Source organism: Anser brachyrhynchus, assembly GCF_964034855.1.
Source record: "Anser brachyrhynchus genome assembly, chromosome: 7".
NCBI classification, from domain to species: Eukaryota; Metazoa; Chordata; class Aves; order Anseriformes; family Anatidae; genus Anser; species Anser brachyrhynchus.
In genome coordinates, this window is record NC_137701.1 from 38382861 (window position 1) to 38407106 (window position 24246).

A 24246-nucleotide genomic window follows, 5' to 3' on the forward strand; every position below is an offset into this window, starting at 1 on the left:
GGAACTAATCAACTCTTAATACATTTCCTGGGGAATACATAGTGAAGGAAGTGGTCCTAAAATTACATAGGGATGATCAGTCCTTCCTGCAGCAGGATCCTGGTGAGGTGAGAGCATTTGAGCAAGGTCAGAGGTTTTGGAGGAACACCACATGCAATCACAGCTTGTACCGCTGCTATACTGTGGTTTAGAGGAAGTCCTTACACCAAGCATCCTTCTGTTTGAATTTACCTGGCACGTCTTAAGAGCCGTATTTCTCCAACTACTCTAACTTAAAAAACAAACAAGCAAATAAACAGAACCACCATAACAAACATACTTTTGGCACTGTTGTGGCTCCATGTGAATCAAATCAGATAACTGAAAACACTTTGGTTGGGAAATCCTTTAAAATCCTCTTTTTTTAAAAAAATAAATATATATATATATTTTATTCTTGCATGCTGCTCACCATACTGCAGACTCTGGCCCACCCTTCCCAACATTAAATGGTTTCACTTCTACTGCTAAAATTCATGGTACATATAAATGTAGGCTCTTGAGTGAATTTCAGTCTTGTATCCAAGTAGATAGCTCTGTGTTTTTTTCCTATGAGTTTGAAGTCATTCTTCTTCTCCAGAAAAAGTCATGCACATAACAGGGTGAATAGCCCTGAGAGAAGAGCACTCTCTTTCTCTAGCAAATGTTATTGTAACTGGTGTTTTAATTCTCCAGATATCTCTCAGTGTACAGGGTAACAAAAGGCTGTGTAGTGCCTAATCATTCAGCAGTGATCCAGGAAAAAAGCAGAAGGTTAAGAGCAAGTTCCTAAAGTCTGTAAAATCAATGGGACACTAGAAAAGGAACTGAAGTGTACCAGAAGGGACCTCTTGAGGGTCATTAAAAAAGCAGAAACTGATTATGAACAGAGCTTTTACCCGAAGAACTGGAGGGGGCCAGCAAAACCATTCTGCTGCACTCCAGTTAAATGTCTAATAGTGGAGACATTTTCTGCACAGCCCATAAAGGATAATGAGGACGGCTTTGATAGCTTTCAAGAAAGTTGTTCTTGTCAGTGTTCACAAAAACATGATCTGAGCATGCACTTCGAGCACACAGGCTATGGTGATTGCACATAGACTGTGAAAGGGAAGATGGTAACACACTACTGTGCCTTCCACCTCTGTAATATGCCCTATTTATTATACATGAGAAAAAATTGCATAAACCTAACTATGCCATGTAAATGGTAACAGTGAGGAAGGTTGGTGTTATGCTTACCAACTTGGTACCTCGCCTTGATGCTAACTGGGATGTGCAGAAAGGTGGCAGTGTCGGGTGATCTCATGTGTATTAGCTTAGATTCATATCTCTCTTATTCCAAAATAAATGAGAAATAATATCTTGACCTAAAGCTTATTGAAATCTGTCATCATCAGCAAAATTTGGATTAACACCTAATAGCTTTCTGTTCAGTTTCTGTTCAGTTTCTGCCCTGGGAAAGCAACCCACTGAAAGCCTAAAACACGGCAGTGGGAATAGAGATGTTTGTGCTCTTCCTGTTTCTGACCCTGAGCGTCTGTGAAATTTTGAGTGAGTCACAGTTTTTTTGTGATTCATTTTCCCAAACAGTAAAATTAGTACAAACTCACATATCTTCCTGGGATACTTTAAAAAATTATTTGTCAAAAAAAAAAAGTTTGAGATGCTATTGGAACAGTTTTAGAAGTTCAGGATGGTATTGGTCACCTTAAAAGGTAAGGAGCTGGTTCTGCTTTTGTACTACAGGGCTGTTATGTTGGGGAAAAACATCAGAAACAATTCTAGTAAAAATTAACTAAGTTGTTTGTACTTCAGAAGAAAAAAACTTTTCTGTAGAAATGGATATTCTCAGGGATGAACCAAATGTGAGTCAGTCTACCACCGGTAAAGCTGAATTGTGAAACATTTGTGTCATTGCTCTGTGATTCCAACTATCTTCAATTAATAGAAAAAATGCAGGAAATTCAGGTGGAAGGAATGCATGGAAATTGAAGTCAAAGAAAATATTCGTTGTGGCCTTGGCAAAGTGAATTTTCTAAGCTGAAGTAGCTTTTAAGCAATTAGCATCTGCTGAGTGCAATTACCGAGTGACACGCAGCCCCAGATGGAGGGCTCGAACAGCCAGTGGCCATCTGGATTTTGGTCTTTGCACGGGGAATGCTCTGTTCTGGCTCTCACCTGGCCTGTGAGACAGCCCTCCCTCTGCCCTGCGTGGCACAAGCAGCCTTGAGTCACGATGGGGGAGACCAGTGAGATGGTTCCTCCACCTATGTCAGATCCAAAGCTTCCTGAAGTCCCCAGAGAGATTATTACTGACAACGTTGACCTTTGAGTTGGTGCCTTGCCCCTAGTTTTCCAAAATGAGGTAAGTTACTGGGCTAAAATCCACTTTTGAACCATAAGTGGCTTGATATACTCTGGTCTCCAGTGGGACATATGGCTTGGGAGCCCTGGCCTCTGAAATTGCACATAGAAAATCAGCTCTTAAAAGGAGAATTTTGTCAATGGGCTTTTGTACTATTATTATTATTTTTTTTAATGCAGTGGTAAAAGGTATCAGGCCCAACCACAGAGAGAATTCCTTGAAGTAATCCAGTTTTTAAAGTGAAGCTATAGTTTAGTTTGTGAAAATCAAAGAGTAAAAATCAACTGACAACAGTTTCTGACTACTCTGTATCTAAAAATGGGCCAACCTCATTTAGTCTATTTAAAATTTGTGTATCCATACTGTTTGTATGCCAAGTTCAGCATGATGGAAACGAAAATGGTTGAGGTATAAACCCTTGGAAAACAGGGTTTATAATGGAAACAGTAATTGACTTTTAACTACCGCATCAAAAATACAATACTATAATACAAAGCCTAGCTCTTGGGATCCTAGCTCCACTTCTAACCTCAGGTTGGCAGAAAAACACCTCACCACAAAGCTAACTAATGTTTATAGGTTTTTTTTTTTTTCTTGCAAAAGGAACATGGCAAGTGAAGAAAATTTATAGGAACAAAGCAAAATTGGCAAACAGTTCAAAAGTTCTCTCTTGTAAGTTTTTGGTGTTTTTCCCAATCACTGATTCTCTCTCAGCTCATAAGACTAAGAGGAGATGCCATTCTTCTTCCCTGGATGAATACTGTGTTTTTCTGATAATTTTAATCATGAAGCTTGAATCAAAACTGAGCCTTCCTCTCAGCTTTACAAATAGTTTGACTGTTCCTCCAGAGGTCACAGACTTGGTTATCCTGAAAGGACAAGATAAAAAAAGACAAATTCTTTACAGCTGTTGATTTCCCCTTCCCTGTGTGACCATGGAGAGCATAACAATGGTTCTGGGAATGGAGCAAAGTAAATCTTCTACTGATCTCATTAATGATGCTTACTAAAGATTGTCACCTTTGTTTAGTCTGAGCTGGGGTGCCATTTCTGCTGCCAGTTATAATTGTCATGATATCATGACACGTTGGGTTAGGCTGAAAGTACTGGTACCAATTCTCGTTAGGGGCTGAAAAACATGGAAGATCAGGAAGTTCATTGGAGGACTGCCACTAAGCCATGGTTGAAAAAGATGGATTGTTCCATGGACATGGGAAATATAACTGGATACTGCAAGATCTGCATGCATTTTTTAAACAAATAAAGGAAAGAGAAATTCCATGGAGATTGATGTGCTTGCAGTACTTCAAAAATTATTGTTTCTCTGTGTATCAGTATGTAATCAAGTTCATATTTTAATAGGTAATAAAGAAAAGCAGAGAACAAAGCAGGAGCGTTTTATGTCCATAAATGGCTTTAGTTCAGTTACAGGTTAAGAAAAAAATGTAATTGCTTTGCTTTGCTTTAGGTATTGAAGATGATATACAGCCATAATCTTAGATTATGATGAAGCTGCACCTAAACTTCTGCCAGTATCGCTTGCTGCACTCATCCAGATGCGGAGAGACTGCTGGAAGGAAAGACCATGTCCAGGGTCCCTCATCCCCGAGCCAGGATGCACAGGAGGGCTGCCAGGTGAGATGAACGATGCTGGGAGAGTTGTAGGTTAGCATCAGCATCTGCTGTAGGCCTTCCATGCTGCCATTCCTTTTTAGATTCTTTTCTGTTTGTGAGCTGTTCAAATCCAGACTCTTCCAAATCAAGCTCCTGTCACCATCTATATCCATATGAGAAGAGTGGATATGCCAAAGCAATAAAAGACATTGTAATTTTTTATTCTTTCTTCCTATAGTTTCTGAGTGCATGGAAAATGCTTGCAATAGGTTACTCAATGGGCAATAGCTGTAATAGTGGTTGCGACCATACCAGCTGGGTGCCAAGGCTGAGCAACTCAAAGGTCTGTTGATGATCCCTGTTAGTGCACATATGCATGTTCAAAATGAAGAAAATTGGTCATGTATATCTCAACTATATAATTTGCCTACTTTAGGCAAATTTCCCAGTATTGTTTCTCTGGGCACTTTTTTTCTTAGTTATTGAAAACCCTTCACTGCAAACTATCTTAATGACGTTAGTGTAAAGAAGATCTGGTACCTAACACAAAGGATTATTGCTAAAGCCCCTTTTCCTGGAGTGGAGGTAACTTACCTTTACTGGCATCCATGTCTTTACTCAAATACAACTCCATTTGAAAACGATTGGGAAATTGCCAGTGCAAATACCAAATAAAGACTTGAATATTGGCCCTTTATGATGAGTGATTTATGATTTATACTTTCAACTGTATAAGCTATGCATTTCTATTCAGATTTTGAAAAACAAGCCAGAAAACAAAACAAAAGAAAAGAAAACAAAAGAAAAGAAAAGAAAACAAAACAAAACAAAAACAACACACACACAATAGCTTAGTGAAAAATGTATATGGTCATGGAATGCCAGTACAGTCTTTGGCAAAGGATCAAATAATGATAAGGCTTGACTCTATAGGGATATTAACGTTGTTAAAGAAATCAATGTGGAATAATTCTGAGCATGTATGTTTAAATTATGAAAAAAATACAGCATGAATATACATTTTACAGTTAACTGCTCCCTGTTGTTTTGGGCACTTGTCCTGCTTTAGTACAAGTTTTGAGGGGGAAAAAGCTGACTGGAGCACAAGCTACATTTCAAGTCCTATTTTAGTCTTATTTGTGATCATGGATTTCCCTAATTTTCTTATCATTTTTTCTTTGATTTGCTTTTCTAAGGGTATTATCTAGCTCAGCTTGGCACAGTTCGAGCGCACAACTGCAACCTTTTCCATGACCCAAAAGTCAGTGCCACTCTGTGGGCTGGCAGTTTGCAAATAAAACTTATCCTTAATGAAGTGTGGAAGCTCCTGTTCTTTTCCTTCCTCGGGAGACGTGCCTTAATCTCTGGCTCAGAGCCTTGTCAAATGCTGCAGTAAAGAACTGGCAAGCTCAGTGCTGCTAATGGATTGAAATTTCCACCAGGTTGTTCATTTTTTATTTTTTTGGGAGGGCCTTTTTTTTCTTTTCTCACCACACCCACCCCCCCCCCCCCTTGTCAATACTGCAGCAGCCACAGTACTGCTCCAGTCCTCATTCTTCTGCAATGATTGGTTAGGGAAATTAGTGACAACTCTACAGTACATGTAAGGGAAATGTATATTGTGCCAAAAAGTATCAAGGATTTGGTCTCTTATGTAGGTCAATTATTAAGGGAAAAAATAAGATTAAAACCAGGGGCTGTTCTGTGTATTTGAAGTTCATCCTGGAGATATAAAATTGTGGTGTTTATGCTTATAACTTTTGACAGGTTCTCTAAGTCACAGGCATTTTGTCTCTTCTATAGTAGAAGCTAAAAATGTTTGGATTTTTTTTTTTTGTTTTTGCCAGAAGGTAACCATAAGCTTCTGAATCACATATGAATTGCTTGAAAATGCTAAAATGCACTATTGGAAATTTTGATAGTCTCTTGTATTTTTTTTCAGAATATGTTAGGCTAATATTGGGACTAGGGTGGCTCTTCCTAGTTCTGGCATAACTAGAGAAAACTGCATTTTTCACAATTTGGATTTTTTTCTTATTACAGAGATGTGCTATGCAATCTCAGCTTGACTTTTCTACTGACACTGTTTTTGTGCAGCTGAAAATCAATTAGCAGAATTTATCTCTTCACAAAACCCTTTTGAATCCAGGAATCCAGACTGGACTTAGATAGGGTGCAAGAAGTTATGCACCTTTGCAGTGTGTTTTGCAATAACGTGTACTGAAACCTGTTGTTTTTCAGAATTTGTGAACTTTAAGCTCAAGAAAAAAAAAAAGAGAGAGAAGGAAGAAAGGAAAAAAAGCATTTGTATATTCACTCATGCTAGAGGCAGGAATTTGTAGTGTTCCCTTAATCGCTGCTAACCTGGTTCTGTCAATGTCAATAACTCTGTGACATCTTGGGAGGAGGAAAACCCATGGGCTGATGGGTACCGAAAGCAGTTCAGTGCTAAAACGTTATCAAATAATGTATGTGAGGTAGTGCTGTGTGTTCCGTGTCATAGTGCTGGAGGATTGCTGGTGTGATTACACTCATTTGAGACATAGGGGCTCCTTGAGAGAAGGCAGGCTGCCTTCGTGGCAGGATGGATGGAGGGAAATGTAAAAGAGGTGTTTTCGTACAGCTTTCATACGCCCTTGAATGTTACTAGCGGGGAATTTGGTGCAATTTATCCACCGAGCAGATGGGAAACCATGTTGGTACACCGCCTCAGTGCAATTTTGGTCTGTTTGGACTTTCAGGCAGAGCTGTAGTAGTCAGGGTCTTCCAGCAAGGAATTTATGTGTGCTCTTATGCATACTCCACCAGCACCTGTAAAATACCGTCTCTTTATACACTAAATGTTTCTCAAAAGCTCGTTACCTACAAAGGCTGGATCCTCACCTAGTGTAAATCAGGAAATGCTCACTGAGAGCCTGGCCAAGTACATTGTGAATATTTAATGTAAGCAAAGAGCAAAGCCCCTGCTTTTGCCAGATCAAAATGTTTTCATGCTGCGTTTAAGCTGGTGTTTTCCATAGAATTGCTTTGTACCTATGGAAGGTACTGAAATACTGGAAAAACTAATCTTGAAATAGTTTCATCAGCAAGAATGGTATAACCTGCTGTGGAGGATCATGGAGACCTCATGTCTCGTTATTTCTGCTCCTTAAAGGATTTCATTAAGGAAGTTGTATGAGCTGAGTCCATCCATGCACCATTGCACATAGATGGTCTAGAACCTGCACATCATCTCTGCAGCTGTCCAGGTTGCAGATTCCTTAAAAATACTTCTGAGCTGCCTACTAGAAGAAGTGGTTTGCAATCTGTAAGGACAGTAGCTAGATTTAGGATGTGAAATGGCATATAAGAATTGATCAAGCTGTGATATGTCATGCCAGTTCAGTGATTTTCTGGAGGAAAATTTTAAAAATCTATCTTTTCTTAAGGGTTGAATTTTATGTTAAAAGTGTGCATTTCCAGAATGATTTGAAAGAGTAGTGAAAGACATCTGAGTCCTTGGGATTAAAAGGATTTTTTTTTTTTTTCTGAAGCTCAGAGACAGGAACCATGGGAGTTGGAGAGGGAAGGCATGGGAAAAGGCCTGAGGAGAGAAATTAAAATCTAATTTGTTCAGGTTTTGCAAGGATGGTCTAAAGAAATTAAATCTAACATTAAATCTACCAAGTGATAAGAAAGGAACTGCTGGATTGGGGTGTAATGCTTTGCTGCTGGATTTTGGATGAATGACTTTGGACTTCAGGGTGCTGTCTGGACCTTGTACCACTGAAGGGTATCATCACACAGTTTTTCTCTCCTCTACCTGCACAGAGCTTGATTAGTAGTGAAGGCCCAAAGTGACTAAGACATGTATTAATGTAAGGCCTCCAGTTGTAAATCAGTATTTGAAATAAATGGTTTTAGCTATTCATTATGGAAACTTCATTCTGAGAATAATTATAAGTCTAAAAGTGAAAGTGAGATTTAAGTCCTATGTTGATCTGCAGAGATTTGGCAAGCAGTGTACATACTTAATCAGTCACACTGTAGCTTCCACGCTTAAGATGGAGCTTGCAGCTTGCTTGTTCTGAGAAATACAGTATATTCATTCATCATGTTAATTCAAATTAGGGCATCTGAGGAGTAATGACAACCTTATTTTGCAAAATTATTTGCAATGGTTTAAAGAATGTACCTGCCAATATGAAAAATCAGTAAATCTGATCGTGGCATGTTCAACAAGAGCTCAACAGCCCAGTTTTGTACTATGCAAAATATCAGAATCCTACAGAGCAGCTCATACTCCCATGATTAGCTTGTCCAAAATTTGCATTAGCATTTGAAACTTTCAATTTCTTCTTTATAAGGAAGATTCTTTGATAAATTTCTGTTATACTTGTCTCACTACATAGCAACATTCATCCACTGCACTGGAAATTTGGGCTGTATCAGAGCTGCACTAGAAATCAACATGGTAGTTACTAAATTATTTTAGAAGTTTTTTTTTTTTTCTTTCTTAAGAAGAAACAAAGTTTTATTATTACTCCAGCTTTTGCAGAGCCATACATTTCCTTGATACTTAGAGCTACTTACATCTATCTCCTTACTGAATTTCAGTGTTACCTTTTACAACATACAGCTCCTGATTGAGTACAACATACACTGTCTGTGGCAATAGTTATTGTTTTTCTCTCTTCTTATATAGTTCTTACACGGTCCCATTAGCAGTTTCTTCTGCACCTCCTCCTTCTCAGAATAAAAAAAAAAAAAAGAAAAAAGAAAAGAGAAATAACAATCTTGCTCTTTTTCTCCCTTCTGAATAGGTAGGAGAAAATTGCTTGATTAGATTATAGGGTCTGTATATGTGTGTAAAGAATTTATTGTGGGAAATCTATATTAGTGCCAAAACGATTAGTGTTAATTAATGTTCCCAAGTTTAATAACAAAAGAATTAATAGTGAACAGCCACTTACTATAAAGTGTTTCCTTGACATCTCTTGCTAAAAATAAAAATTCTGAGCATGTCACATAGATTTTGGGAAAGAAGAAAAAGAAAGATTAGGTAAAGAAAACATCTCACTGTAATTTAAACCATTATTTGTCTGACAGCTTTTTATCTCCTGTCTGGAAGAAATAAACATATTAAATTTTTTATTAAAATAGTTAGGCTTTGTAAGAGTATTTTTTCCCAGTGCAATAATAAATATTTATTTCTGCCAGAAACAAAGAAGTTTGTCTATGAGGCTTTTACTGATGCTTAGCCAAAGGTATGAGTCTTTTAACTAATAAATACAGCTCTTACAGACTTGCTTTCTCTTCTTCAGTATAAATTTTGATGTATAAGTAACATTCCTACAGAGACCTGGTCATCCACTAGTATTGATCATCTGCCTCCCTGTCCTCCAAGGCATTGGCACCTTTGATTATTGTTTATGAAGGATGAAGTGCACTATATCAATTAAAGAATAGCTCTGAAGTTCAGAGTCAAACCACAGCCACAGTAAATTTCCAAATAAATAACAAAGGCTTAAAGCAAGATTTTCAGACATACGGGCTGGACACTGGATGTGGCCAGAGAAGGAGTTTAACATGACCTAGCAAGCTCTTGCAAAATCCTCCTTCTGTTGCTTCTGCTCTTCCTATCCCCTGTTGTGCTCAATTGGCATTGCTTTAAATATCACCTCCTAGCCGTCAGCGCAGTGGGGCAGCGTGTCTGGACGAGATGGTAGGAGACTGGTGTTAGGCACTCAGATCAGAAAGGGGATTGCATCCATTTGGGAAAAAGCACTTGGCCAAAGTGTCCAGCACAGAGTGAAATTCCATCCTTTTGAAGAAAAACTGCATAAAAGAAAAATACTGTCAGATGTCCATGTACTATTAAGACAGAATAATTTATACTGAATTCTGCTCTTAGTGTTTTGGTAGATCTGTATGTGCTCCGCCTATGATCTGGATGTGGCTAGGGTTTCTATGTCTGTGCTTCTGGCAAATGTGGTCACTATTTAACCCAGACTGTATTTTTGTGCTTACCATCTGCTTAATTCTGAATGTCAGATCCACAACTGGCCCGCTAGTTATTTCTATTCAGTTATTTTGAACTCGATCGGTGCAGCAGTGAGGAAAGGATGTACTGGTTATGCGAAAATGTCAGCCGAGCTCACTCTCTTCCCAAAAGCTAAAACTAAATCTTTTTGTGAAAACAAGAACATTCTCCTACATTTTTATTGTGTTTTCTGCAATCTTGTGCATTTTTGGTTTTTGTTGAATTTAGAAAAAAATGGAACTATAATAGAAAACTCTTACAAACTCAGCTTTAACTATCTGGTTTCAATGTGCACACAGCAAATGTTTATTATGTGATTTCCAGCAATATTCTGTGTTTTCAGGTGTGGAAAAACTCCAGTATGTGACTTAGCCAGGAAGTGTTTAGATGAAATGGCCTATCAGATCTTGATCCTGACCATGCCACCCTTTCAGCCTTTCTGGCCAGGCTACCCATATGCCTGTTTGAATATGTCTTGTGTGTCTATATGTCTGGAGTGTCAAACAATTGGGCATGTTTTTAATGACTCACTGCACCATAGAAATCTGGGCATAACCAAGAAATACTGTGAAAATCACTCACAGTTATTTATTGTAAGAGAAATTACTTAATACTTTTTTAATACTTCAGAGGTTTGATTCAGTCATAGTCTCAAACAAATATCATCACTGTTACCAGAGAACGTATTGATAGGTGGATTAGACAAGCAAGAGGGCTGGAAAAGAGGTCTGCTCCAAGTTTTCTGATGTACCTTGAGGACTGACATCTGGAGATGGTAGCAGTAGGAGAACTGCTACAGAATGAGCAGGAAAGGGTATTTCTTTGGTGGCCATAGCTCGTGTCGTATTGCAGGATAAATGGGAGAGTCAACCCTTGAAGTCTTGGGGGTTTGCCCATCTCTTGGGTCTTTGCAAGGGTAGGGAGGTCTAAGCAGCACATGTGGTCCACAGCTCCACTCTGCCCAGCCACAGGGCACTAAACAGTGTTTCCAGGGCTTCCCCGCACCTTCTTGTTTTCCTTCGTTCTCAGTCATGAGACCTGAGAATGGATCACATCTCCGAGTAGCTCCTTCGAATAGGGTGCTGTGTATGCTCCATCTCTCTGAAAGGTAGCCTTGGCTGCCAGACCAGCAATGGGAGAGGGGACATGGAGATCTTACCCTGCATTCAGCATGTGTCCTCACTTTGGGGAGGTTTTTATGTGTTTCTTTCTTTCTTCTCCCTCAGGTAACCTTCTGACACCCTCAACCTCTGCTCAAAAACAGCTAAGTCAAACAAGGTACTCAGTATTGTTGAATAAACCTGTATTACACAGAGTCTGCATGTTGCCCAAAACCAGTTATCCAAGCTCTATCTGCCAGAGATGAAAATGTTAAGGTATGGATGATTGTAAACCATTTATTGTTTATGAATTCAAAGTCCTCTCAGATGTCCCTGGGTGCTGGATTTTGCTTATGGATCTCTGAACTAGCTGAAGGAAATGTAAAATGAAATGTAGACAGACAGCTCCCTCTTGAATACATATCCATGGAGGCTCGGGAACACTTGTTATGCTAGCAAGGGTGTGGAATAAATTACACTGAGGAAATTTGCTGTAGATCCACCTATTTTGGACGATAGGCTGTGTGCACAACGTGAAAGCCCCTCCTCAGGGAGCTGCCGTCACCGTGGTGCAGACAGGTGGATCTGGAGATGCGCGGGCCTGCAGAATGGCAGAGGACCAGCAGATCAATATTTAATGCGAAGGCTGCTGCAGCCCCTCACATGCATAATTTATTCCTGCTTTTGGGTACAGATGGACCTGAATCAAGCCGTGCATCCAGACTGCGGGGTATTAGAAGTGGGTCCAAGTGTTTCTGATTGTCCTTCCCTTCAAAATGGGGCAATTCAAAAGCTGATGTTCAACCATATCCCTCCTCCTCCCTTCATGCAGGGAAACACTTCAGGGAGGCCTTTGAAATTTGTGTCAGATTACACTGACTTTCTCTCACTGAGGGCACACAACACCGTACTGCAGAACAGAATTAGGACCTTAGAAAGAATTAAGCATTTCTGATTTTGATTAAGTGCACTGACAACATACAAGCAAACTCAATCTCATAAAACAGAACTTTATTGTACAAATTGACACACAAAATAAAAACCCATTGGGATTAAATGAAATAATCTGAAAAACACATTATGATGAGTAACCTTACCACCCTGGCTCATGTCAGCAAGTGAATATCTCTGCTTGAGATTTTTTTTTCCCTGACAAACGATTAAATACCAGTGATACGATAACATGCAGTGCTAACATAACAAGGTATGAGCAAGAGGGATTTGCTTTTGACTAGTTAAGAAGTAGGCTTACTAATTCACAAATTTATTATAAGATTAGCCTTTAATACCTGATAATCACCTTCGTCAAGGAAAATTTCTTCTCTTCAAAAGGCAAAGGAAATTTATAGATGGGTCTTGAGCCAGGCTTGTGGGTGGTAGACAACGTTTATGAGAAGTCCTGTCTCCCCCATGGAATAAGGGAAGAGATGCTTTGTTAGCAGGCTGGGTACAGCAGAGCAGAAACAAGACAGGCATGGCAAAAGCTCAGGAGCTTTCAGATTATTAATCTCTTCACAGAAGACAAATTTGATCTCTGTCAGACTGTCCATTAATTTTGATGGAGATACTTTTAAGATCTTATGTTTGTATTTTAGTGGACCTATCACAGCTAAATACACAAGTGAAAATGTATTCTTACAGCATACACAGATGAGTATTCCCATTTCAAAGGTGATGTTGTCATACAGATACAAGAACATCAGTGTTTGCTAGAGTCTTGTTATTATCTGCTTTGCAATAGGCCATCTGGACTTCAACTAAGAAAGGGCTCCCAATGTGTTAGGCTCATGCAAACATCTGGTGAAAAAAGGCCTTTCCGCCCAAGGACTTTTAGCTTGAACTAATAAAAGAGGCAAAGTGTGGGAGAGGAAAAAAGAAGGACAGAGGGGGGGAAAAAAACAACACCAACTTTCTGCAGTCCCACAACCTTTTACTAACAGATGGAAGTCTGTCTCCTGACTCCTAGTCTAGTCCCATTGCCAATAGAGGAGAGTGTGTAATTGCTGAGCACGAATATATACCCGAGTCACTCGTGCGACATTACTATGAACAGGTACAAGAGTAGCACAAGCTCTGCAGTATGCAAGAAGTTACAGTACAGATGAATTGTGATATAAGCATTTGCTGCGTGGCTGCTATAAGCTTTAAGGTTCAAAAACAACAGGCAGATGACAAAATTTTGTGCACAGGTGTAGAATCGGGTATAAAATTTTCCACTGTGGATATCAGGCAGTCATGTCAGTTTGGTTGCTCTTGTATTGCCCTGTAAAAAAATAGGTGGAACAAGGTTTTGAGAATCAGCAGTTGTAGAAATGAGGAGAGCAATATAAACATTGTTACCTCAGACAGAATTTCTGAAGCTTTATTTCCTATGTATTTGGGTCCCTCATTTCCCTACTACCACCAGGTACCAACATCTTCACCTTCTTGCATTGCCTCCAGTCCCTCCACAGAACCTACAAACAATGCCTCAGTTTCCCCTGAACTTCTGCTTGCACGAGAGGCTGGGCACCATGCAGAACCTTACACGTGCCTCTTGGCCAAGGCCAAGATAACAGAAATGGTGCTGTAGAGCCTTGTAAAGACTCCTGCAGCAGAGGCACTCCTTTTAATCTCCTACCTGTCTCCAGCTGCCAATGTTTGCAGAACTTACAGGAATTTAATTATCTTCAGGGCTTCTATCTCTCTATTGAATTAGATTGAAGTAAGCCAGTGAATTTTCACATGGTTAAGGAAGGAAAGGTCTGGCAGAGAGGGCTGATGTGTAAGCTTCATTTCTTCAGCATAGTTGTCCAAAAAATTGAACTCAGCTAAGTGTGGTATTTTGAAAAGTATAAAAGCATCTGAACTGTAATGAAGTTTGGTTATGAAAAAAAAAAAAAGAATAAATAATGGGATTAAATAGAGAAGAAAGCAAAGGTTAGAGGTCTTGTTATAGCAATCTCTTCCTTGCATGACAAGGAGAAAGAGATTAGAAGTCTCCATGACTGAGAATATGCTCTTCCCCAATGAAATAGTAGTTTCAAAGTCCAAATGTGAGAAAAAATGGCTTGTTTTTCCAAAGTATTAAAGGGATCCGAGGCTCAGGGTTCTTAGTCATTTGCTTTCTATCAGTTTCTACACACCGGAGCAGGACAAGCAGGTGGGAGAGAAAGTCCTGTCCTTCAAGCCTGCAGCACCCAGTATCAAAGGTCTTTGTGGGGCTGGGACCAGGTGAGGGTCCTCCTGGAGAAGTCGCAGGCAAATCCACACACCATAGTAGACAGAGAAGCAAACAGTTTTCATGTCTTTTAAGTGGCAATTTCAAGGCTAAATGTGAATGTTCTTGCACAAAGATATGGGCAAGAGGCCCTTTGGAAATCATTCAGCAAAGTTATAGAGCTGCCTGAACCTGAGCCAGGCAAAAATACTAGGACCTGAACCAAAAGGAAATATTTTATAGCTTGAATGCCTTTTAGCAATCATTTTTTCTATTTGGAAATGCTTTTTTCCTCTTGTAGCTTAGATGAAAAGATTAAAGTATGATAATGATGTAGTGGAACTGTCATGTTTGGCCAGGTGATAACTAAGCATTCTAGATATCCTCGTATTGGCTTTCAAGCAATCATGTATATGTATATTTTTATACCTACAATTAGGTATGTATGTACATTCCCTTTCTATTTTTTTATGCTATTTATATATAAATATACATATATATTTAAAGGTGATGGCAGTGATACACTAAATGAATTAGAAGCCCACTCTAACTCAGTTCATATGCGCACAGGGACTGCAGGATTCAAAGACTGAGGGTTACAGAATCATATAATACTTTGGATTGGAAAGGACCTTAAAGCTTATCCAGTTCCAACCTCCCTGTTACGGGCAGGGACATCTCCCACTAGATCAGGTTGCTCCAAGCCCCATGCAGCCTGGCCTTGAGCACTTCTAGGGATGAGACAGCCACAACCAATGGTCAAGGTGAGAGCTGATTTCTCAGCATATTTATTCTAAAACTCTTTCACAGATGTTATTAGAGGCCTCTCAGCTTCAGTTTTCATTGTTCCATACGGGGTGCCTTCAGCCTTCCTCCATACGTGGTCCTGGACAGGAGCTGATGGGGGCTGATCCCCTACCTCACACTCTCAGACCCACAGGTCCACAGCAAATTTTATTCCAGCCCACAGTTTGTAATGAGGAGCCAGTCACACCAACACTCTCTGTGATTGTACCTGCATTATTTATCAGCCAACGGACTTAACTCTGTCCCTTTTCTCAACCCAGCTGTAATGACTGTGTATTCAGGGTCAGTTCTCTCATCCCTTGCCAGTGGTGTGGGGTGAGGAGAGGCAGGGATTTTCCATGGCTCTCAGTGCAATTCCACTTCAGGTTTTTAGGGACTTGGATGCACCTAAGTGATTCTTAGGCATTTGTCTTTAAAAATAGAAGTATTCCTTGCAGGGAGGCGTAGTCACAGAAGCTGTAGCTCAAAATCAGTGCATGCCATATGACAGTATTAATATATAAAAACTGCTAGATGAGGAATAGGGCACAAAAAAACTGCAAGGCAGGCTGCTTGTAAGCACGGTGCTTACAAATTTGTCTGTATACTTTGACAGTCAAGCTAATTTTCTTTTTAATAATTCCATTAATAATTCCTAATAATTAGCTGATCTAATTTAGATTTTCATTTCCTAATTTCAAAGTTATATTATTACAAATAGCCAAGGAACCTGGCCCTTAAAAATGGTGATAATATCCCAACGACCTGGGACCACTGTTGGAGAAAAGATTTCGCCTGAAAGGGTTTCAGGAAGTTACAAAACTCCTTTACATGGCCTGTTGGATCTGTGTATGATTTCCAACATTACACAAAATAAATACCAGGAGACTGGTGTGGTTTATACAAGAGTTTATAGAGAAAAAATCCACCCACCAGCTCCCTTGCTGAGGATTACAACCAGGTCTCTGCTGCCAAGTTCTCTGTTTAGGTAAAGCATGAGAAAATCTGCCATTTTTTTAGAGTCACAAAAGGGGTGCTACGGGGGGGCAGTGAGAAGCTGACAGCTCTTGCTGCTTAAAAGGCAGCTGTTCCTTCTCAGGTACTATTATTAATAAACCCTAAGGTAATGTTTGCTCTGAAATATGTCTAATTGAAATAATTTACCCTAACCCTTAGAGAATTATGAAACTGTTTTCATCATGTTCACACACAGCAAAATAATTATGAGATGCCATATGGAAAAGACATCATGTGGTATATGTATTTCTGAATGTATACTTTTTGAAATGGTTCCCACAGATAAATCATATAGCTAATTTACAAAGAGGAGGTGGATAGTAGTTCTTAAGTATGCAGTTTAAGTTTAAAATGTTTTCAGCCTGGGTAAATTTACAGTGGTGATGACATGCAGTAATTGCACTGATCACAGGACGTATATCACAGAAGATGTCGATAGCACCATTAACTTGCTCCTCACAAAATGGAGCAGGGAAATTCTGCTTGTGGTGCTCCGCTGCTGTGATGTGGCACTGCTCAGAGTTACGGGTCCTGCTTCATCGTAAAGTTCACCCAGTTGAGGCACAGGCAAGGAACCACTGCCCTGGCTGCCTGATGGTGGAGGTCTGTCTGAGCCTGGGGGGTCTACGGTGTTTTTTCCTGAGGCCCTATGGGCAGCAAGTTCTGTCCGAATTACAATCTCCAGCTTCTGATGGATGGGACACATCACCTAAGGGCAAGCCAAGCCCTTGTGATGCTTCCCCATCACCAGGGTGTCTCTGGGACCTTTCTGGTTTGCATCCAGAAAGCTCTGAGCTGACGCCTAAGCAAAGGGAATACTCTCTCCCCATAAAACTATTTTGAGCAGAGCCCACAAGAGAAATGTTCATGGTGTTCTTATGAATTTTATGTTGGTCTTGAAGTTTTTACAAAAGGTTTTATTCTTAATCTCTACTCACCAGCATTATCATGCTTATGTATAATGTATCTATATATTTATGCAGAGCTGTGTGTTTCATTAGATGTGGTAGCAGAATTCTGTAGGGCACCTCTTGGACCTTTTCCAGAAATAATTGTGGTAGATGATGAGACATCTGAACCATCAGGAAAAGAACCTCAGAAGTTTTGAAGGTGCTTTTTGAATAAGGAACTCTTATTAACATTTCTAGAAATCTGGCTGGAGATCAGGCTTTCTTGTCAGACTTCTGGTAGTTCTTGTTTCCAGATGGATGGAAGAAAAATAAGAGAATAGCTTATTACACCCGTTCTGTTTTATGTCCGATGTGAAACCAGAAAGTGAAGAAGACAGACAGAAATCTTGTTCTGTCCAGTCCACTCCCTTTATTTTAATGATTCAAAAAACAAAATAAAATAAAAAAAAAAAGTGGGGAATCTCTACTTTCAGCAGTTCAAATTATTTTGTTATGTATTGTGTGTATATTTTGCTCCTATATTTTGTTGAAACTAGCTCACCACTCACTTCTGCAATTATTTCTATGCTGATTGGCGAAATAGTTGAAAGATGTTGTATACAAGGACAAATTCTCCCCAAGCACTCTATTTTGCAAGATCTATAGTGATGCACTGCAACTGCAGTGTTTATCCTGCAGTAATGACAGCATTATCCTGCATTACCACTCTAGGTAGTGTATTTGTCAACAGCCAGCTACTGATGAGTACAAGGAAAATATTTGCCCAGCTTTTATTCCATAGCTTTACCCCAGTAATGCCATTTCAGGAGGACCATACTGTATTTTTCAGATTCGTGATACATAAACCAAAAAAGCCGTGGCATTTCTGTGGCTGTAACGCCAGTCCTGAAATGATCATCTTTAGATATAGTAATTATAGCAATTTCGATTTTAAATGAAAAGGAAAAAGAAAAGAATAAAGAAGTGATATTCCCCACAAATACCTAAAAAAGGGAGTTTTCTAATACCCTCACTGTATGCAGAGCACTGGGGACGGCCGTATTTGATGACTCCCTAATCTTCCCAGGAGTAACCACATATGCTAATATTTACTCACTATGTCTGTACAGAGACAGTATCTGAATGCTGCTGAAGCATTAATGTGCAAGTATTTAATCTGAGCTTTTCTGCCATGGATAATTCCTGGGAGCCGCCTGCACTGGAGAGGTAGCCGTGCATCCTCCTTCTTTCTGTCATTCCTGCTTTTGGATGAGAAATGTGATGCTCTTTCTCTATTCCTAATGTTGCACAGACGAAAAGGCATGTTCCCCTTTTAGCAACTTCCAGTCATTTGTTTTTATGCTCACTGAAGGTGTATTGCATTCTGTGCTATTAAAGTGCCCTAAACCAAAAGTAACATTTTTTTTTCTTGCGAGTTACAATAGATTATTATTTCACTACAGTATCCGAAAGCATGAAATAGAGATTTATGATACCCCTGTGTTTTCCACTTCACTTCATGTAATGCAGGGAAGGTAAAGTGTCTCTGGCTGCACAGTATCCCTCTTTCTTTTTTTCTTTTCTCTTCTTTGAGCTGTGTGCTGCGTGATTAGAGGATAGTGAGAAGGTCACTGACCAAACTTTATCTTTCACACAGTTTCCCACAGCATGTATTCCTCCTAGGAAACATTTTCTCAGCTCAGGTTATTTCCAGAAATGTTCTCAAACTATAAGAACAGTCCTTGCAGTAAAACATTTCATTCCCACTTTTTATCCTTTATCTAGCAGCGCAGTGTTGACAGCATTTATGTTTCTTCTATTGACTGGGCCAAGAACAACAGGATTAATGAGGTTGTCTCTTCATGAGTGCATTATATTTTTTCCTCTGACCTTTCAAACATGGGAATCTTCTGTTTGCAATATTTCTTAAGGAAGGAAAACCCCTCCTCGCCGGGGCCCGTTTTGATGGGGGCCGCCAGGGTGGGGGCCCGGGTTCCCCCGTGTTTGGGGCACCCCGTGCGAGGCTCCATGCCTCACGCTCGGCGACGTACGGGCCGAGAGGAAGCTGTGAAAAAGCAAAGCAGGGAGCAGCTTTGTTTCCTTGTGCTTTAAAGGATTGGCTGGAGGACGTAGGATATTTTAAGGACTTTCTCAAGCTCTGAAATTGTGATTATAGATTTTGTGCAGCTGCCTGCAGACTGTCTTACTGCAGGAACTGCTCAGGAGCTGGGTGGACACAGATCTGCTCTTTTTTATTTTTTAATTTTTTTTTTTTTTTTCCAAAGGATTGCATATGTTCAGGCTGGGCAGGCAGGGGAAGGAGTTGTTGCTGGGATTGCAGCCTTCCACAGAATGCTCTTGCGCTTTATCTTTCCTCTTCCTGATTATTTTTGACACTGGGTAACTGGAACGCAATCAAGATAGGATCATTTCTAAGTGCAACAGGACAGGGAACGTGAAGAATTTTCCCAAGGATGGGAGCACAAGTATCTTTAAACACAACAAATAACTTTGCACATATGACATCTTTTAGTTAACCTCCTCAAAATACGTCAATTAGATAAGCTTACCATAATTAAATTTTTGCATAAGATTGTTAAGGGTGACTTATTCCCATTTTTCATCTGGGGATATGGAGGGACAGAGAGTCGGAAAAATTCCCACTTGCCCCAAAGCTGTAATACATGTGCATGTCTCTAAGATATTATTTTTTCTCTTGGTGGGGAAAGAAGCATCAAAAATGTGTGCACTCACATGTTGCATCTTTTGGGACAGTAGAGCCTTTACAGAAGAAAAGATACTTTACTGTCAAGAAGCCACTTGACCTCCTCCAAAGGTAGAGGGTAGAGAAATTGGCTTGATATTTTGGAGAGGGGGATGGAGGAGGGATAAGTAGAAGTATTGTATGTGTGTACATAGAGGTGTATGAATATATAAATATAACCACTCCAATGATTTAAAAATAGCTATACAATGAAGTGGAAAGAAGAAATATTGAAACACTTGCAGAATATGGTTTCCATAGGTGTGGAGCTCTGCTGCACACAAGAAATTCATCTGCTATGCAGGAAAAACAGCACTTATCTGCTGATTTTAAGAGAAAGCACAGTGCCCAGGGGACTCTCTCAGAGGCCTCCAGTGCTGGCTTTGCTTGCTGTCCCTGGTGCCGAGGGCCACGACGTTGGGCTGAGCTCCAGGCTGTGGTCCAGCAGGGCCAGAGCTCAAGCACCCGGCTGGGGTTTTAAGCAAGTTTGAGATCTCTGTGTGTAGATTTAAGTCATTCTGGAACTCCGAGAGCGAGCTAAACGGGTCTTGTAGACATCACCATATTCATCCATGTTATGCCTAGGAAGAGAACAGAAATAAAGATTCCTGTCTCCTTGCTGTAGTGATTTAAATAATCCCATGTATTAGCTCTGGAAACAGGACAGGATGCTTTTATGGCATTTTAAGTTAAAAAGTCATCAGAGAACCTAAGATATTTCTGAACAGCTCATCAGAGTAATATTTCATGAGATTTTGAAATATTTCATGCTGAAAATAATGATGCTTATACTGTAAAGAAGGTAATTCCCCTGCGCACTCTCCTCAGGCACTGGCAATAGTCACTTGCAAGTACCAGGAGACCACTACTAGGAGGTACTTACGATATCCAAGATTTAAGCATGAGCATATTCCATGCTTTAAATTTGTGTTTCCTGGCTTTCAGAGCTTTGAGTTTTGTTGCTTGAACTCTCGTTTCCTCCTTTCAAGATTTCTATTGTAGCTGAACTCGAGAGAGCACTTAATAAGTCTGCTTTTGCTTTTGTCAGCATTTAGAGCCATTAACTGTACACACCTCTGATGGGGAAGTTCTTGTATTCTGTGTTTCTCTTCTAATAATGTACACAGAAGCCTAGTTCTGCTGACTTCTACTGTTATTTAGCTAGAATAACTTGATAAAGCTAATGAAACTGCAATTTGCTCTATGTTCCTTTAAGCAATTGAGCTCCCTGGCATTCACTTGTAAGATATTCTCATAAATCCTCAAATGAAAATAATTTTTGGGTTGTAACCCTCTAGACTTTAAGATTTTAAAATCCTGACACTTCAGGATTAAAAAAGAGAAAAAAAAAAAAAAGAAAAAACAACGCACAAAGACAACTGTATCTATCTGTGAACGGTGAATACATGTTTGTGTAGTTTCCCTCATTTGCATTTGTTGGTAATTAATTAAAAAACATGAGTTTAATTAAACTTGGAGTTAGGGGATTCATTAAAATAAAAACAAAAAGCATTTCAGTTAAAAATGTAAAATAATTTGTTCAGTGGAGTTAGCTGGTGCAGCTTAAGGATTTGCAGAGAAATACCGGCAGTACTAAAACGTCAGGGACCGCCACAGCACACGGGTAGAGGAGAGCGGCTGAGCAAGGAGCGAGTGTGCGCTGGCAGCAAGCAAATTTCACGCTTTGGGTCCTTGAACTGATATAAGTGCATTTGCCATCAGGTTCTTTCTGGTCTGAGTCTGCAGCTGTGAAAAAATGACATCCATACAGGTCCAAACAAGAGGGTTGCAGACTAAATGAAGGTAAGATTTTTAAAATAAATGACAAACTTACAAAAGATGTAAAAAAAAAAAAAAAAAAAAAAAGAAGAGGAGCCTTAGGGAAATAGATCTCACTCATGCAAACTCTGTAACTAAATTAAACTTATTTATAATATCACGAGAAGTCCTTTCTCTTTCTGATCCCTTTTAATCACAACTAATTGTCTTAAACATTTGTTTTATTTTTGCCCTTTTTTTTCCCCACCCTTTGGAGCAGGGAAGGGGGTTTACTTTTTTAAGAAAAGACATATTATTCTGTTGTTGAAAGTAATAATAGAAAAAAAAAAAGATAATTAAACCTAATATTTATTAAACATTTTTCTAACCTGCTCTCTTTGTTTCTGCCCCTTTGGCAGGGCTGGGCTTTTCTGACCAGCAGAAGAGAACAGACCCTCTTTAGGGAATCCTCCCATGCAGACAGCAGAAGTTTTGCAGATTTGGTGGGCACAGGCCACAGGAGCTAATGCAACATTTGCTCAGTTACATTACTGTTCCTGTGGGGCTGGAGCGCTACTGGAAAAGGAAGCCTCTCAGCAGGATTTTCTGATTTTTGGTCAAACTGACCTCAATTTTTATTTTTTTTTTTCTACTTTATACTTCTCTTGAAGTAGTTAACTTGGGGAGTAAACCATTATTATAATGATATATAATACTCACTAAAAAATTCCTAGTTGTATTCATCAGATTCAGTTTCCTGTTTAATTAAGATACAACAAGAATATGAAACGTGTACCAGCAATCCTACACTAGTTAGCCTAGGGATGTGTTTTGAGGGTGGCTTAGTACCTATGTGCAGTATGTTGGGCAACACCTGTGAGCGTGAGAAGGACTGGATGTAGGAAAAAACAAACACAAAACCTATGTTGGATCTTTGAGACAAGGAGCTGCCTATGGGTGCCTGTTTCCCGCACCGCTGGGTGGGAGGGCTCCTGCATTAACCAAACACCTACGCGAGCCACGGTGCAGGAAAAGGTGGCCTTCATGCACAGGGAGCAGATGCTCCACAGCTGAAGCCTTTCAAAGGAGACACCTACAGAGCCCCTGGCCTTATGGGATAACTGAATCGTACATAAATAGTCTTTAAAGGGAGCATTGTCTGTCTTTTTTTTTTTTTTTACCAAAAAAAAAAAAAAGAAAGAAAACTAAGTGGGTTTTTGTGTGTGGGTAAAGTAAATATGGTTAGAAAGACATGACTTGTTAAGAGCTTTCTTGAGGACCCCACACTCACAAAATCTTTTAGGTCATGTGTTTGCTTTCCGAAACATTTGGTAAGTAATAAGTGCCAAGGGACTATATGCACTCCATCTGGAATTAGCAGATTCCTCTTTGTTCAATTGTTCCTAAATTTGGAACCAGCTGACTTGCTTAAAAGTATTTTGATTTTCTTTTAAATAAATATGGGAAATAAACATAGCCCAGGACCTTCAGAGAGGTGCATTATTAGTCTTCTCCCTGGCTCCACGAGCTGCCTAAGTCTTAAAGAGGCATTTGCCAATTCTGATGCTTGCTGTTGCTTTATGTTAACAATTTGTTTGGAGTGGCCCATCATTTTTGCTTCCCTTTTATAAATAGTATCAAAGAAATCAGAGATGGAAAAAGAACTATTAGGTCATCGAATCCACTCCACTGCCAATGCAGGCTTGTTCCCTACAGTGTACTTTTTCCATCTCTTTGTCCAGGTTAAACTTGGAATTAAGTTTAAGAGCCTGTAGGTCTGATGAGAGGTACAAGAGCAAGTGGAGATTTTACTCTTTTCTTCTCTCTTTACTAGACAAATGTCTCATTTCTATCTCCACCTTACCCACAATAAAGAAAAGTCATGTCAAAAAATCAAGTACATGCTTTCTCTTTGCAGGTGTTGTAGATCACTACTTTATCCCTGTTAAAATTTAATTTTTGCTTGGGGAAAGCAAAAAATGAAGAGAAAAGCAACACTTCTCCTCTCTTCCCTGGTGTTCTATAACACCAAAGACTAAGAGCTTGAGACCAAACCACCTGCTTGTCCAGTAGGCTTATGAAAAGATATTGTTTCCTTGAGGGCCTTTACAAATGTTAAAAGCAAAACAAAACCAAAAAACACTGCCTCCTTTAAAATAAATAAATAAATAAAATGCAAATACGTGTGAGCAAACACTTTAAAGAATTGAAAGAACACCCTAGAATCACCTGAAATTGCACCAAATTCCTGATACAGAACTCATCTGGGGGGCCATTTGACACTGCAAATGTTTTCAATGAAAAGCTTGCAAATCAAAGCTCAGAACGGTTGTCCAACGTCGTTACTCTTGGCATGCAAAGAATTATTAAGAGGTGCAGATCTGTAGATTTGGGATCACAGCCTAAGATATTCAGTCTGTATATGTTGGTCTGCGTCCATGGATTCGAGTGGAACGATGCCTGTTTACAACAGCTGAAGACGGATGATCTGCTCTCTCCACTGACTGCAGAGAAGCTTAGTGAGACTTGCTTTCCTAAGTCAGAGCTGGCCTTTGTGAACTGTGCCTTACGATTCATTACAGAGCAGGATCAAGGTCTTTACCTTGTTCATGGTTGCTCAGAATTTTGTTTCATCCAACATTTGTTCAAAATATAAGCAAACATTTTATTCCTGCTTCAAGCTTTTATAAGAGTAGAAGCAGTGCAGCAC

At 39.6% G+C, this 24246-nt stretch overlaps 1 protein-coding gene across 5 annotated transcripts in view; it reads left to right on the forward strand.

Annotated features, from left to right (window-relative positions):
- The window catches only part of LOC308197854 (uncharacterized protein), a 120179-nt gene that overhangs the window by 22236 nt on the left and 73697 nt on the right, over window positions 1–24246 (forward strand). For 3 of the 5 annotated variants that reach the window (XR_013953377.1, XR_013953378.1, XR_013953381.1), the window contains 3 exons: window positions 3855–4021; window positions 11249–11398; window positions 21501–21581. The gene's annotated coding sequence lies outside the window, so the exon portion shown is untranslated. The remainder of the gene's footprint in view (window positions 1–3854; window positions 4022–11248; window positions 11399–21500; window positions 21582–24246) is intronic. The other 2 variants (XR_013953379.1, XR_013953380.1) reach the window with 2 other exon arrangements.